Below are 17,454 nucleotides of genomic sequence, written 5' to 3'. Positions count from 1 at the left end.
TGTGACCTTTAACCACTGACAAAGAAGCCTATTCTTGCATTTGTGTCTCAACCATATCTTTTTCTAAGTTTAGGTTTATGTTCAAAGTGTGAAACATAAGTCCAAAAATTGAAAGTAACGTTCTTAGTCCAGCATCCACCATCTTAAGGTAACGGATAAATATTTGTCACTCAAAACATTGCTAAAACACTTCGTGAAATGAGAGCTTTTTATTTTCCTTCTTCTATTTCTATGTACAAGGATTAGTGGCAAGACAAAACCCTTTATTATATATATATAATACACACACACACACACACACACACACACACACACACACACACACACACACACACACATATATATATATATATATATATATATAGATATATACACATCTTCTCACATCGCAATATGTCGCAATGTAATATATAATACATATATATATAGAGAGAGAGAGCATGTATTGCGATATCTATTTCAATATATTGCAAGACGTATTGTTGAACAAAAACTACTAATAATCGATTTAATGCTCGATTTATAAAGCTAAAAGCAACAAAAACGCTATGCTTGATTAAGTTTAATTAACAACTTCTAATCATGACTGCATAAAAATGTAGATAATACTTTGACACAAATACAGAAATATCCGAAGATTTCCGAGTGTTACGAAATGCATGTCAAAATTCCGGTTTCCGATCAGTATATCTAAACCGGTTATCTTGCGGATCCTCAGTAGCCACTCTACAGACGGTGTTAAAAAAGCGTTCTCTCAGTTTGGCATCGGGTGAAATTGCCGTCTTCCTGCGTGATGCAATATTTGGTCCCGTACCTAAACCATGACTAGGTCACGTGGAACCCACAAGTAACAGACCATCTACATCATATTCATTTTTGTAGACAATACACACTACACAAAGGCCCAGCATTGCGTTTATGTGGTATTATTATAGGGCTCTAAGATAAACACCATTCTTAGATATTACGTTTTATCAATATTTGACCTTTCGACCTATACGAATATGCAAACACTAAAAACATGAAGGTCCTTGATCATGATCCGTTAACATGTGTGTCCAGTTCAAAGTGGATGAAATTAGAAACCCTCCTCCGCCAATACAAAAGCACGGATCCGTTTCAAGCTTTGTTTCTGCAAACAATCTAATTATTACTTTTTTCCAATTTCAATAACATAATCTCTGATGTTCAGAGGTAGATTTTCAGCACAGACCACCACAAATCGATTGTCCCGCAGTCAACCAACAGTAGTGAAACGGAATTGTTTTGACTGACGAGTAAAGCTTGACATAGCGCTTTCCTAAAGGCAAAGTACGGGGCTAGCACAGATCCAGAATGTCACGTACGACAGTGTGTTCGTGAGGCTGACTGATAAGAAGTGGTCAACGTAATGATTTGAGGGTTATTTTTCGCATCTCAACCAATGGCAGCAGTGGCAAAACTACAATATCAGGACAATGTTTACCTGTTCACACATCCATGCAGCTACAATGTCATGGACAGACATTTCAACCCGACAACGATACGCACTGCAGTTACATAACGTTGGTGTTAATGTCATGGTTTGGCCGTCCCGTTTCACAGACTTGAACACGACCGACCAAACATGGAAGGAGCTGGTAAGACGACTGGTCATCATCAGCAGATTGATCAACAAACACACCTTATGTGTATTAAAGTCTATGTCTACAATCATGCAATGTGTACAATGACTGAAAGAACCAGTGTTTTGTGTAATTGTGTACATTGGCTAAACTTTCCAGACAGGGATTAGCTCTGGTTTCTTTGTGTGATCACTGATGCTTCTTTTAATAAAGCCATGTCTATAGTTTAGAGTAAGCCAAACTACCTTAGAGCAAATGCTGTTCAAGAAATGTTTCTTCCTTTGAGTGCAGGCTTCTTTAAAATGCCTATTAAATGCAAGTATTTTCTTACTAGACTTGACATTCATTCATGTTATCATCATGGAGTCTACATTTCGTGAACATCACCTGAGTAGAAAGCAGTCCGATTCAAAGTGAATCTTGTTGACTAAGGAGGAGTACTATGATTTGATTGAAACGGTCAAGGTTGCACCTGGAGCTGAGAAGACAACGTTCCGGCAGTATTACGGTCTTGGGAAGTATGAGATCATGCTGTGTGGTGACGTTGAGAAGTCAATCAGAAAAAGAAAGCCAGAATCTGAAGTTAGCTATTTCACTCATATTGATGAGACGTTTGATATCATAAAACGTGCCCACATTGCTACTGGTCATGGAGACAGAATGGTAAAAGCATTAGTAAAATATGCAGAAGCCACTCGTGATGCCATTGAGTTATTCAAATCCCTTTGCATAGAATGTCAAAACAAGAGACGTATTACAACAAAAGGTGTTGTGAAACTTATTGTCTCCAAAGATTACTTGTCCCGTGGGCGGGTAGACGATGGTGACAATGGGTCAGAGTTCATTGCCTCTGTTATCACTAAACTGAAGCTCATGTGGTCAGACTTGGTGATGGTATATGGCAAACCCAGACATCCGCAGAGCCAGGGATCAGTGGAGCGACTTAACTGTGAGATTTGCTTGTAGCTTGGTTGGAGGATAATATGACCACTGTTGAGTGATTACACAATGCCATTTAGAAAGTGGTCAAATGTGACATATGTTACATTTAGGATTACACTTTCTTAGTCAAGTGGCTGACTTTGTGTGCTGGCGATTAGGCGCCTGACTCCGAAGGTGTGGGTTCGAGTCCCGAATAGGACCGAGCTCAGAAAAGTACTAGAATTTGTACTTGACTAAGAAAGTGTAATCACAAATATAACATACGTTACACTGCTGAGTGGTCTGTAGCATTAAAGTTTGTCCAATTTCAAAGGAACAGTAGTTACCACTCGACCACCAAGATGACACCATTTAAAGATTTCGTTCTGAGCCCAAAGTTGGACTGCGTTCCTTAGACGTACCTGATGAAATATTGCAACGACTCGTGACAGAAGATGATCTACCAGAAACCATACCAGAATCCCAGACCATATCAGCAACAGATACATCGACGGAAGCTTCAACGTCAGCACAGACATCGTCCACATCTCAGGCAGCATTAACATCAGTGATACCAGAGATATCATCTGCAGCTGAGACAGAAGCTGCAGCAGAGACATTGTCTCAGACCAGCTCCAGCTGCAGGAACATCGTCCTCATCTCAGACATCAGACACATCAGACACATCAGAGATATCATCCACAGATGAGACAGAAACAGCAGTTGAAACAGCATCAACAGAGACATCATTGACAGAAACATAGCAACGCCATGGGCAACATGCCAATATCCTGTCGTGTAGGAAGAGCGCTGCTGAAGGTTTACTATCTCAAGTTGAGAGAATGATCAAGCGTAGCCGTATTATCAGTGTTACTGCTGACCCAGGGATAATGTGACCGTCCATGTTCCCATGGTTGATCAGGGAAAAGGGGATCCACGTAACATTAAAGATGTGATTGTAGACAAGAGTGAAAATGATCTCTATAAAATCGGTGTACAGGCAGGTGTCCTGAAAGGTAGATATTCAAAGAAACAATTTGACGTTATGTTATATATTACACTAGACATTTATGTAGCGGCGATGTCCTTTTCCCGAGTTCTACTGCTCAAGGGCGCTTTGTTTTTCCCCGGACCATTGGATATCCATCACAAAGTCACATCGTATTAACAATCTCAACTCCCTGGGGATCATACAACTCTTGCAGCCAACTAGGCGCATCGAGTTAATGTGCCATCCCCATCCTTACGAGGTACCCATTCACAGCTGGGTGGACTAGGACACACAGTCCCAGTACTATGTCCATGTTTACAGCACGTTGCTGTACCCGCAACTAGGTGTTTGCACGAATTCGTGTGGTCACCATCTGGTCATCTACCAGCGGATTCGTGGGTTCTTTTAAGTGCACTGAGAGGGAAACTTGACTAAGGGAGGCAGTGAAAACGTTATCTAAATGTGGTGGCCAGGGTTATGCAAGATGTATCTGTTCTAAAAGTGGGAAACCGTGTGCCACAAATTAGTGTAAATTGTATAACAGTAGATACTACTATTTCGTGTCTGTAATTGTTATTGATTTGTATTTTTGTGTTATGAAGCTGATGATTTTCTATTACGTCAGAACATCGTGTTTAATTACTGGTTGAAATAAGTTCATTTGGTCTTCAATCAATGAATCTGTTCGGTATTTGTCACAAACTTATTCAAACAAAGCGAAACGCAAGCTAATCCTGGCTTCTCTATAATCCCTGTTCAACAATCAGAGACAAAGAAAAAAATGATGAATGCCTTCGGATTGGATACATCTAAGCCACATACAAACATTACTTGATAAACAGTGATTCCAGAACGAGATCAGTGCTAATTAATCCTGTCTTCTCAAAAATCCCTGTTCAACAATCAGGCAATTTGTACAATAATTGGGCTAATTAAGCAGGCAATGTACACAATGCCTAAAGATTTCTAGACAATGTACACACTGACTGGTTACTTCTGTCATTATACACACTGCGTGAGTGTAGACATTGACTGTAACATATGTACAAGGACTCTGGACCATCACTTGGTAAGGAGACAACTTCCTGTTAGAGTGTCCCCACATTATCTCCTGTTTATGAGGATACGTAATGGTAACGCCAGATCACACTATGCACAGACCTGTTCACTTGGAACAGGTGTGTCAGTGTGACGTTACTGTGAAACGGATATTAAATGACATGGATATTCATTTTCCGATCAAATAATGCCGCCATACTTTTTCATCATTTGTATCTGGGTGACAGCAGTGTGACATAGCAATTTGGCAAGTGTGATTTGGTCGGGTACAGAAATAGTATTTTTAACAATCATTATCACGCGTTCTTCTGAAGCGCAGAAGGTGACTAGGGCTGTCCTAGCGATGACTACAGCATTATTTGTTTTGATGTTGATCGCTCTTTGGAATGTAGCATGATTATAGCTTTACACATGCTAATGCCTTTCAACTGCTTAAAAAACGAATTCAAACATAGACATCATTCATTGCTGTGGCGCACTATGGTGTGAGCTCATGATCCTGAGCATTAATGTCCGTGTTTGAATATCTTGAATTTCTTGTTTGTTCGGGGTTTTTTATTTATTTTTGTTTGTTTGTTTTTTTGTATTATTTATTCACTGTATCTTATGTATTCGTACATTCAGTGTGTGTGTGCGTGGATGAGGTAATTTATATGGGACTCAGGTTTGTATACAAAATTAAACACAATGGGTCCCAAATATAATGAGAAACGATACGCAACTCAAGCCAAAATTACACCTGACGGTAAAGTTAAACGGTTTGGTTATTCTTAATATCAATCCTGTTATTGATGTTCATGTTCAATTCGTATTTGAGATATGGTATTTTGGACGCAGATATTTGGTTTCAAATGAATACTGACGTAGAAGCTAATTTACCCTGAGATTCACTCACGTTCTACACGAGACCATAAAAAAGGTTGAATGTAGACACTTCAGAGTCCACTTCAACATCCACTTGGGTTACAACTTAGACTGACACTTCATAGTTCAATGTACAACATCTACTTGGGTTACAACTTAGACTGACACTTCATAGTTCAAGGTACAACATCCACTTGGGTTATAATTTTGATTGACTCTTCATAGTTCATGGCACAACACCCACTTGGTTTACAACTTAGACTGACACTCATAGTTCACGGTACAGCATCCACTTGGGTTACAACTTAGACTGACACTCATAGTTCACGGTACAGCATCCACTTGGGTTACAACTTAGATTGACACTCATAGTTCACGGTACAGCATCCACTTGGGTTACAACTTAGATTGACACTCATAGTTCACGGTACAGCATCCACTTGGGTTACAACTTAGATTGACACTCATAGTTCACGGTACAGCATCCACTTGGGTTACAACTTTGATTGACACTTCATAGTTCACGGTACAGCATCCACTTGGGTTACAACTTTGATTGACTCTTCATAGTTCATGGCACAACATCCACTTGGGTTACAACTTCGTCTGACACTTCATAGTTCACGGTACAGCATCCACTTGGGTTACAACTTAGATTGACACTCATAGTTCACGGTACAGCATCCACTTGGGTTACAACTTATTCTGACACTTCATAGTTCACGGTACAGCATCCACTTGGGTTACAACTTTGATTGACACTTCATAGTTCACGGCACAACATCCATTTGGTTTAGAACTTCGATTTTTGGATTTTGTTACATGCAATATTTCTTTCAAACACATACCTGTCGTAAAGGTAAGGTTTACTGTGATTGATATATAATGTTGATTTAAAACCTTTACAGAATGTAGCTAAGGTCATCAGGAGGTGAAATCATTGTACATTATCAGTATATGTAATTTTCCTTCAGATCAAACAGAATCAACTGACGATAAAATTTCAAATGATGGATATGTGTGCATTTTCACCCCTAAATTGCCGTTCCCCCTTCCTCAAACCCTTCCCTAACACTCACACACATATGGTCGATTCCAACAAAACGTGTACAAGTTAGGTACAAAGCGTCCAAAGCAGAACTGCTTGCACCTTGTGTTACGAGAGTGTATTTTCTGTAAATTGTATTTATCATTACTGGGTCACAACGTTTATTGTTTTGAACAATAATTATGATGGGTCACATTCCGTATGATAAATGTACAGCGGCATTAGTATTTTATCGACAGGCCTTGAAAGTAGGTCTCTAAAGGTACGTCCCTATGAAAAAAAGGTAAACATGAGACTACTACTGTTCTAGAGCATTCCACGTTAGTGGCAATGGTCGTATGTGATCTAACGTTCAATAAATGACTTAATGTATATATAAAGGTTAGTTGCCGTGTTGTCGACACGGATACACATATTTGATGGAGTACATAACTCTGCCTCCGTCAACGTTTGACCTACATAACCGCTGTGTTACATTCTGCATATCTGTTTTTCTCTCTCACATCAAAAACTTCGGTGAGTTGACATTATAATTGTGACCCATTACTGTAGATTCGACTCTTTTGCATTGTATATGAAACCTCTCTTATATTCTGCATATTTTTGCCTTTTTCTTGCTCAATATAAAGAATTTATGAAAATCTCAAACTTCTCAGTGTTATATATTTTGCTGGTTCTAGGGGGATTTCTTAACCTTTTGTCGCGGCAATTTATAACCTTAACACAATTCGGGACTCGTCCAGGATAGAATTCATTTGACTTTGAGACCATTTGAGATTTTCTTTTCGAATTTTGACAATTTTCCAACAAGTTAATTGTGGAACCAGCAAACTGGTGTTTGAACTTGAGAAGTTTGAATTGTCCCCTGACTCTGAGACAATCAGTCAGTTGGTCAAATCAGATTTGTTGCAAATTTCTTCACATCACAAACTTGATGCCAAACCTGAGGAAATTTCAGATTTTGAAAATTGTGTTGAATCACTATATTGATAAGGTAGTTTTTGGTTATGATGTTTTGAAAATGGTCCAAGAGGAATATTCAAATCAGTTGGAATTAAGGCAACTTCAAAGTTCAGTTACAAATTCAAATAGAAGAAAATAAAAATACAGGAAGAACTGAAAGGATGGAAATAGAAAAGAAATCAATGTTTGAGGAGAAGGAAATAGAAAGAGAAATGGAAAGAGACAGAAAGGAATTAGAATTGAAGAAATTGCAAGCTGACAAAGATATTGCACTGAAAAAAGCTTCGCAGACTCTGATTCTTCCTCTTTTGAATTTGCAAGGCATGCTAGTCTTGCACCCCTTTTAATGAGATGGATGGAGACAAATATTTTCTACATTTTGAAAAGGTTGCTGAAAATCTCAAGTGGCCTAGGGAGTCATGGACCATGCTATTGCAAACTGTTCTGAAGGGTAAAGCTCAGGATGCCTATTCAGCCTTGTCAATACAGTAAAGCTCAGATTATGATCTTGTCAAGAGTGCACTTTTGAAAGCTTATGAGTTAGTGTCTGAGGCTTATCGTCAGAAGTTTGGATGGTTTGAGACAGTTAGTTTTGATGGAAGATTCAAGCAGCGTGTTCATTCTAACCCTAAGACTTATTTGGATGAACAAAAGGTTGATGGCTTACATAAGGCAGAAATGCTGGCAGATGATTATTGTTTGACTCTCAAGATTTCTTATAGGTCTCCGGGTAATGCAATGTTTTCTGTCCAAAAGGGCTTTTCCCCGGTTAAGACTTCAGGACATGCAGGTTACGGTGGTGTTAGAACAGGTTCAATTTATAATAACAAGCAGTCACATACTTTTCTATCTAAGCCTAAGACTACCAGTGGCTCTGATCCTGTTTGTGCATATTGTAAGAAGCCAGGATAATTTCGGCATGTTACAAACTCCAGTTTAGAAATCAGGCTAGAGATTCCCCAAATGCTTTTGTGTCCATCGCACCTTGGCCTTTCTTTCCAGGTTTTCTGAGGAGAGTTTTGTTTGTGAGAGAACTACAGAATCCCCAGATTCTGCAGTTTGGAAGGAGTTTTTGGCCTTTGTTTCTAAGGGTTCTTTGTCGCTTATGGGAGATGAGTCTTCCCCACGGCCCGTTGTTATCTTGAGGGATACTAGAGCTCTCCAGTCTCTGATTGTGAAGGATATTTTGCCTTTTTCCGATGAGTCTTCAGCTAACGCAGATGTTTTGCTTCAGGGTATAGGTGGCAATTCTTCTGCTCTTCTCCATTTTGTGAATTTGACTTCAGATCTGGTTTCAGTTGAGGTGACAGTTGGTGTTCTTGACTCTCTCCCAGTTCTGGGTGTCGAGATGTTGATCAGTAATGATCTTATGGGGGGCAAAGTTGGTGCTCATCCAACTGTCACTGTTTTCCTGGAGAGTTCAGTTAGTGGAGGATGAGTATTTTTCCTTCTTTTGCAGTGTCTCGTTCAATGTCGGAAGGGATTTCTTCTAAGACTTCTTTGCCGGATGATTCAATTTATGATTTGTCAGGTACATTCATGGATCATTCTTTGTGTGAGGTAGAGACCGATGACTTATCTTCAAAGAGTAGTAGCTGATAATGAGGAAAAGCCACAATGCCATGTTAGTTTCAAACTTTATTCTGACTGTCTCAAAACGATGTTACACTGACAAGCTCGGCTATCTAACTCACCCCCACGGGCAGTCACGTGTCCCCTCGTTGACGGTTTCCCCACGAGACGCACGTGATGAACAAGGTGTGTGTTCTCACGAGCGCAACATCTCACGAACAGAAGCTTCTCAGGTCTTCTTGATAAGTCTGATAGTTTGTCAGGTGGTGATCACATTCTTTCCAGAGAGCAGCTTATTAGTGCACAGGGTGAGGAGGTTGAAGTGCAGACGTTGGCTAGTAAGGCTGTTTCTTTTGAGGAGGTTAGCAAGGTTCAATTGTTATGACTACAAGGATGGTGCTCTGATGAGGAAATATAGGTCGCCGGATGTTCCTGCAGAGGATGAATGGAAATTGTAGTACCAAATTGTAGTACCAAAAGTATTCTGAAAGCATGTACTTTCATTGGCACACGAAAGTCCCATGGCACGTCATTTGGGTGTAAACAAAACGTGTGAGAAAATTTTGGCACATTTCTTTTGGACCAGTTTGAGACAAGATGTGGTTGAATTTTGTAAGACCTGTCATGCATGCCAAATTGTTGGAAAACCAAATCAGAAAATTCCTTCCGTTCCCTTGAAACCTATACCGACTTTTGAGAAACCTTTCTGTAGACATGACTGTTGGTTCACTACCTAAGACTAAGTCTGGTAATCAGTATTTACTCACAATCATGTGTGCCTCTACCAGATTTCCTGAAGCAATTCCACTTCGTAGGAGTGTTGCTTCTGTGATTGTCAAGTCTTTGATCAAGTTTTTCACCGTAGTTGGTTTGCCAGAGTGTTGCTTCTGTGATTGTCAAGTCTTTGATCAAGTTTTTCACCGTAGTTGGTTTGCCAGATGTTGTCCAGTCTGATCAGGGCTTAAAGGACAAGGTATGATAAGGGTGTTTTTTGGCCCACTAATTATAACAGAATTGGCTGAAAACATGTTATTTGTTTAGAGACAAGTTAGCTTTGCATAAAAATGCTACATTTTACATGATCTGAGGTGTAATTTCACTGCAGAGGGGCCCAAAATGGGTTTTTTGTTCCCGTGAAAAGTAACAAGGAGTCTGAAATATCACTGTGCCATAATGACTTATTTACACCTGTCATTTTATTTACATACAAATTACAGCAGTTTTACGACAGGTACACATGGTGGAAAACATATCAATGTCAATCATAATGTTTTAAGCCCAAGGGGCCCAATTTGGGTTGCAAAACATTTTTAAGTCAATTACTTGCCAATTGTGTCCCCAAATCTCAGTCATTATTCACAGCATTCTTTGCAAATGTAACCCATTGGTCAATTTTACAACATGTAAGCGTGATAACCAATCATGTTGTACTAAGAATCACAGGGGCCTGTTTTGGGTAAAGCTACATTTTGGGCACAGCTTCATTTTAACTAGTAAGAGTTACAAGTCAGCATTTACAACCAGTTTTAGCAAATACACAGCTAACATCTCAATCATCATATGTTATTACAATAACCAATCATGATGCACTAAATATCACAGATCTTGACCTCAAAGGGGCCCATTTCGGGTGCAGTTTCATTGTCAGCACGGGTACATATTAACACCATGCAAGTGTTAAAGTCAGTATTCAAAAGACTTCACAGAGCAATTATTCACAACTTATCCACTTTAAAGATACAAAACATCCACTATTACTCTTCATTCACACAGTCATCAATCTCAGTTTCTGATTCACTGTCAAGAACTGCAGTATTCAAGAGTGTATAAACCTAAAGTAGATCAAAATATATAAAATATGAATTTTAAAATATTGGGAACAAAGGCAACTAGACTGACTTGAAAAGGTGAATGGTCAGTGTCTTAATGAAAAATTTACATGATGTTAATTAAAGTTTGTTTCAACAATGTACATAGATTACCAAACTGCAGAAAAAAATCACAATATTTGGATTTGATGTGAAACAGTTTAGTTAAACATTGTAGACTGGATAAACCAACTTTGAAAAAAAAAAGAAAAGTTACATGGATTTGAACCTGCATGTCTGATAACAAAAAAAAGTCAACAGTTCACTATTGCAACCATTAGTCCACATATTCCTTTACCTCACAATGTCAATTTAAGCTTATATAATTGCACTTTACAACTATGTATGACTTGACGTCTGTTTGTGTTCATCATCTGCCAGACCTTGATACAATGTTCTTATTCTAGCTAAAAAAATCCTTTTCATACAGTTAACTGTAGTCATTTTGGTTAAATGAAATCTAATAGGTCATTGGAAACATCAAGGTGCATAAGGTCTTGGAAAATGCATAAGTTTATGCATGGCAATCCTGTTGAATGACAGTGTTATTTTGACAGTGACAGGTGACTCAAAGGTGTTCGATAAATAGATGACAGAAAGACTATGATCAAATTCTGACATAATAACAAAGATTCTCACCTTTACAATGCTGCTTGATCATATTTTGAAAATCTTCAGATATCTTCTAACTTTTCTAGCAGAGACCAACAACCAAAAACCATTGTTTACCTCTCATAAATCAGCCTTGCGATAATGAAGATGTTTGATATGTGTATTTTAGAGCACAAGACCATTTAAAATATAATGTACCGTGGCACAGATGCGTAAATGTGATGGATTGTATTTAGAGATGTTATTTTATGTCAATGTTTATTTTTTGAGATGTTGTATGGGGCAATTGCATAAACCGAAAAAATGTACTTTTTTAAAGATTTTGATGTTAGCAAAAGTGTGACCCACCACAATTTTTTAGGTGTGCATTCTAATTTACTCTCTTCATATATGGTGAAAAACTTGGGATGGGTCACGCTTTCACTCATACTTTTCTATCACTCTGAAAATCAGAAAATGTAGGTTTCTAGAAGATATTGTAAAATATGTTAACTTTGAGGTCTTCAAAGAGGAAAACTAACAACACGAAAAACATAAAAATGCAATTGGAGGTAACTTCAACAATTAATTTAGCCCTTTTTATGCTAAAATTATCGTGTTGTAAAATTTTGATAATCATATGTTGTGGGCCAATAAGGGCCTCTATCATACCTTGTCCTTTTATGTCTAAGGTGTGTCAACAAGCAATGTACCAGTTAGATATTAAGCAAGTTCAGTCTAGTGCTTATCATCCAGAATCACAGGGAGCTTTAGAGAAGTTTCGTCAAACTTTGAAGAATATGATCAAGAGACAGAGGAAGATTGGGATGAGGGTGTGCATTTGTTGTTGTTTGCTATCAGCGGGTCAGTGCAGGAAAGTTTAGGGTTTAGCCCCTTTGAGCTTGTATTTGGTCACAGTGTGCGCGGGCCACTGAAACATTTGAATGAACAATGACTAAATGGCAGTCCTGAGATCAATCTGTTAGTCTATGTGTCTACATTTAGGGTCAGACTTTCAAAAGCAAGTGAGTTGGCCTGACAAAGTTTGAAAGTTTCGCAAGCAAAAATGTAGCAAAACTATGACAGAAAGTCAAAACAGAGAAATTTCACATGTAGTGAGAAAGTGTTAGTTTTGCTCCCCATTCCTGGTCAGCCACTGAGGGCAAGATATCAAGGCCGTATGTTGTTGACAAAAAGGTTAGTGACACAGATTATGACATTTCGATGCCTGGCCGTTGTATAGAAAAGAGGTTGTGTCATGCAAACATGATTAAAAAATAACATGACAGGTTAGAAACCAAACATGTCAATTGTATTGCCACACTCTCCCCAATTACTGATTGTACTAAAGACAATGTTGAACACCTTGACAACATTGATGATTGTGTTGCCAGTGTGAAGTTTGATGATCTTAGTGATAATGTTTCACCAAATTTGAGAAATTCTGATGTGTTAGCTAACTTTGATGAGAACTATCACATTTATACCCTGAAGTTCAGACGTCAGATTTGATTCATGAGTTCTCTCACTTTTTGACGTATTTCCTGATGTGATGTGATGTTGTTAGCTATGATATAGAATGATGTAGGTGATGCTGTGCCTGAAAAACAAAACCCATATCGGATGAATCCAATGAAGCGTGAAATTCTGTGGAAGGAAGTGAAATACATGCTGGACAATGACTTTATTGAACCTAGTGACGGTCCATGAAGTTCACCATGTGCTGACATGAAAGTTGTCAATGCACTCTCACGAACTGACTCATATCCTATTCAGAGAGTGGACGATTGCAGTGATCGCATTTGTCAAGCTGGTAAGTAAGTAAGTTTGACTTGCTGAAGGGCTTCTGGCACATTCCACTGACAGACCGTGCAAAGAAAATATCGTCATTCGCTACACCCGATGGACTGTATCAGTACAAGGTGATGCCGCTTGGTCTGAAGAACACACCAGTGATGTTCCAGAGACTCGTCATCAATGTGAAATCTGGTCTTGACAGAGTTGAGGTATACATCGATCAGGACATGGAGTGGGAAGACCATCTGAAAAGAACTCGCAGTTTCTTCGAAAGACTGTCCGAGGCAAAATTGACTATGAATCTAGCCAAGTGTGAATTCGGGAAGGCACAAGTTGAATTTTTAGGGTATGTTGTATGGCACAACCAGTTCATGCTGAAGTTGAAGCGTAAAACTAAACTCACTCACTCATTCTTAAGAGGTTCTACTATATACGGTAACATGTTTAACTCATCAAGCCCGAGGTTTAACGTTCATTCTGACCGTATATATTCGCACAATATATTTGATATAGAAATATATTATATAAGTTAAAAATGTATTAACATTTGAGAATTGTGATGATAAAATCCATTTCAGTAATTTGAATGTTCAGCCAAGATGAAGTAACTCAGACACGTGGTCTGTGTAGTTCAAGTCAGTAAATCTGTCGGCAAGAAGGTCGGCCTTCAACCCAATACGATGGACTGGTGGCATATGTACATCTCCAGTATGTTTTCTGAGCTCTGCGTCTGTTGACTCTGTACTTGAATCCATTGTGGTAAAGATTGTGAGCTCCATTAATGTTACCAGTCAGTGTAACCTGCACCTTAGCATTTGCCATTTTGACAGTGATAACAACATTTTCCTGATCTATTGTATATACCCAAATAATGTATGTTTTCAACAGGGTTTCTATAATCCTGCAACTCCCAATTTCACAACATAACTTCCGGGGATTTTGTTTGTTTTGTGGCATGTGAAACTCCAAAATGATAACCCTTAATTCTCTCACAAATTGTTGAAAAGATTAACTTAATTCATTTCCTCATGATACGCGCACAACGTAATATAATAGTCTGTTTGCAACCCTATTTCTCTTACAGTTTTTTGAAAAGGTTAACTTAATTCAATTACTCTTGAATACCGTCATGGTTTGTTGACCACGCTATGTCGACACTCCGGGTTTTTAGTATGTCGGCGGTTAGCAACATGTCGACAGATCGGGCTGACACCAAACCCAAGAACCACTTCTCTGCTCAACACCTGGAACCCAGAGCTGATTGCTTGCTCGCTGTGACGAGACTAATTAGGGCTTTTCACCCCTCATATCCCTGGCAGGTTTCGGAGATTACAGGAAACTGTCTCGTCATACGAGCAAGTCCTGATTGTTTTACTGTTTAATTGTGTTGTAAAGATATATGTTGAAAGAAAGCAGGTGTGAATACATTTCACATATGTAACGTTTTACGTACTTTGATTGCACTTTCTCATGTAGACCTTTGTAGGCGTGTACACTTATATTTTCTTTGTATGTAAGACATGATACGTATATATACTTAAACCGATTGTCCCTTTCACGTCAATGTGTGAGGTTAAATTGTACAAAACATCTAGCAGTAAAGAATAATTTACGTACATGCTTAATAATCTTCCATGAAAGAAGTGTGTTCGCTGATACATTGGTAGTGTATACTGAACTTTTCAAGGAAAGCACTAATATGGTAGTCTGTGACTTACACGGAGCAGATTCACAGTTTGCCACTTTGGTTCATCTAGATTTAACTTAGAAAATATACGTTATAATACGAACACACACACACACACACACACACACACACACACACACACACACACACACACACACACACACACACATATATATATATATATATATATATATGTCTTATATATGTCTTATATATGTGCAAGGAATAGTATATATATATACTGCATAGTACATAATATATATATATAGTCTCATATATATATATATATATATATATATTATGTACTATGCAGTATATATATATACTATTCCTTGCACATATATAAGACAAAGGGTCTTAGGATGGGGCGTCATCAATGTTCCCGATTAGAACGTTTGGTATCTCAAATGTTCAATATAGTGGCTGATTTGTTGTCTATCACCAACCGTATCATGAAATACCTGTCACAGAAGAAATCACAGGTGATGGGGCGTGGGGTAAATTTCTGAAGAGCACGTTTGGTCACTAGACTACTTGGATACAGATTGAATATTCGCTAGATCGTTGACCAGTCGATATGCTGGTTTGTGTATCGTGAACATACATAATTGTAAAGATGCAAACAAGATGTCCACACAGGACTAACAATCACTTTCGGAAGTTTACTTTTCCTTAAAGCGCTCAAAGCGCTACAATCCGATTATAATTGCCCCGAATAACCCAATCCAACCATTGAGTAGAGATAGTATTTATTTGCATATACATTTTGCGCACACTACCAGAATCTCAAACATAATGTCTTGCTGAACATTTCAATATAATCAGCAGATTGTTATAATGAATGTTCTAATTCAAGTACATGTATTAGAGAATTCGAAAAGTGACACGATACTGATTTATTATAATGTGCATACTTGCAAATATTTATGAAGATGGACATGCCTATATATACTGAATGCAAACGAGGTTCAGAAGATTTGATAATAGGCGTGACACCTAAAACAGGTTTTCCAATGATATAACAGCGCATTAGTTTGCTTCACACTTGTCACGGGACAAAACTGTCATCAAAGGCGGAGAAGCATGGACATGCATTCTGCCAGACGCTGTTATTTCGAGGTTGACAGAGGTGTTCAAATATCTCATTACTGTTGTCTGATTGAATGATCATGCGCATGTGTATCAATCCTGCGTTTACTGACGATGGATCAATAGAGACTTAGTTCATTGTAACACGTAATAATTACAGAGATCAAATACAAACGTTTCTTACACAATGCTTATGTAAATTTGCTCAACAGCTCGAACAAAATGCTTCAGTTACCTTTGTTTGGTTTATGTGTAATATATATGTGTACATATATTATGAGTCGATGCATGAGTTATCACTTCATATTGCACGATTATGTAACATTATCAACTTTAGAATTATGAAAAATCAATAGTCGCCTTTGAGTTAGGTCTACAAATTAGTAAATTGGTTTATTTCGAATCTATACGAACATGGGTGTAATACAGGATTGTTATCTATGTCTACATTTCATTATAAAAACTATTACAACGAATGAATGATTTAATTTAGAGGAAGGTTTTGTAACCTTGTCATCGTTAATTCAATCAATGTGCACAAATTGTATTATTAGTACTCACTCCCAATGACGAGCAACGAACACTTACCTCCTGTAACAACATCTCATAATCCCCTTTCTCGCAGACATGTGTTCAGTTACCTGTATAAGCCTATGACATGATTAGGAATTGTTATCAAAACACTTTGATACTTCATATGATGAACACAGAAGGTACCCTCTCTCGTAAGAAAAGCTAACCTTTGATCAGTACTACTAAATTGATTGAAATACTAGCTACAGTACAAATTTTAAATGTAAAACGCACATGTGAGTCTCTCGCTGAATGAGAGGTGGTTTTTGTTCCCGAACATACGCGGCTCTCGCTGTGAGTAGCTAATTACTTTGCCGCACATGCGCGTCTCCTCGCCTTAATGAGTTAATGGTAGCTGAATGTGCAGTTGTTGAACGTATTCATCTTTGCTATGCAAAGTATGGCTAATGACGTGTCTCATCCTATGAATGACACCCGATTACAGTTTTATATTGAATATGATATACTATAAGGGGTTATTTAATTAATCATTATTTACAATCGCTATGCCCAAACACCTAACAAATACGGGAAGTCATCATGAGAAATTCCACGTACCTGATGCTAAACAGGAGTCGTGTACTCCAAGACAGTATACAACTGTATCGTCAAAACTGTTTCCCTCTTTAACGTCCTTGTAACAGACTTATGAGCTATATTGGGTTGCGCAACAGTGAATTGCGTCTCCGTGTCATCCGGGTGAGTGGTGTCTTTATGAGTGTATTCAGAGTTATGAAAGGGAGAGCGTATTTTTGCGACCAGAGCTTGGATAAGTCCAAAACTGGGATCAACACAATCTAGAATTATACGTGTTACTTTCAAGTATG

At 38.3% G+C, this 17,454-nt stretch overlaps 1 protein-coding gene across 1 annotated transcript in view; it reads left to right on the top strand.

Annotated features, from left to right (window-relative positions):
• LOC137286768 (small ribosomal subunit protein uS9m-like) overlaps positions 1 to 17,454 on the top strand; it is an 80,537-nt gene that overhangs the window by 52,381 nt on the left and 10,702 nt on the right. The window lies entirely within an intron of this gene.

The sequence above is a fragment of the Haliotis asinina genome, chromosome 6 (assembly GCF_037392515.1).
Source record: "Haliotis asinina isolate JCU_RB_2024 chromosome 6, JCU_Hal_asi_v2, whole genome shotgun sequence".
NCBI classification, from domain to species: Eukaryota; Metazoa; Mollusca; class Gastropoda; order Lepetellida; family Haliotidae; genus Haliotis; species Haliotis asinina.
The sequence above is the reverse complement of the archived record's forward strand: the minus strand, read 5'-3'. Positions and strand labels throughout refer to the sequence as shown.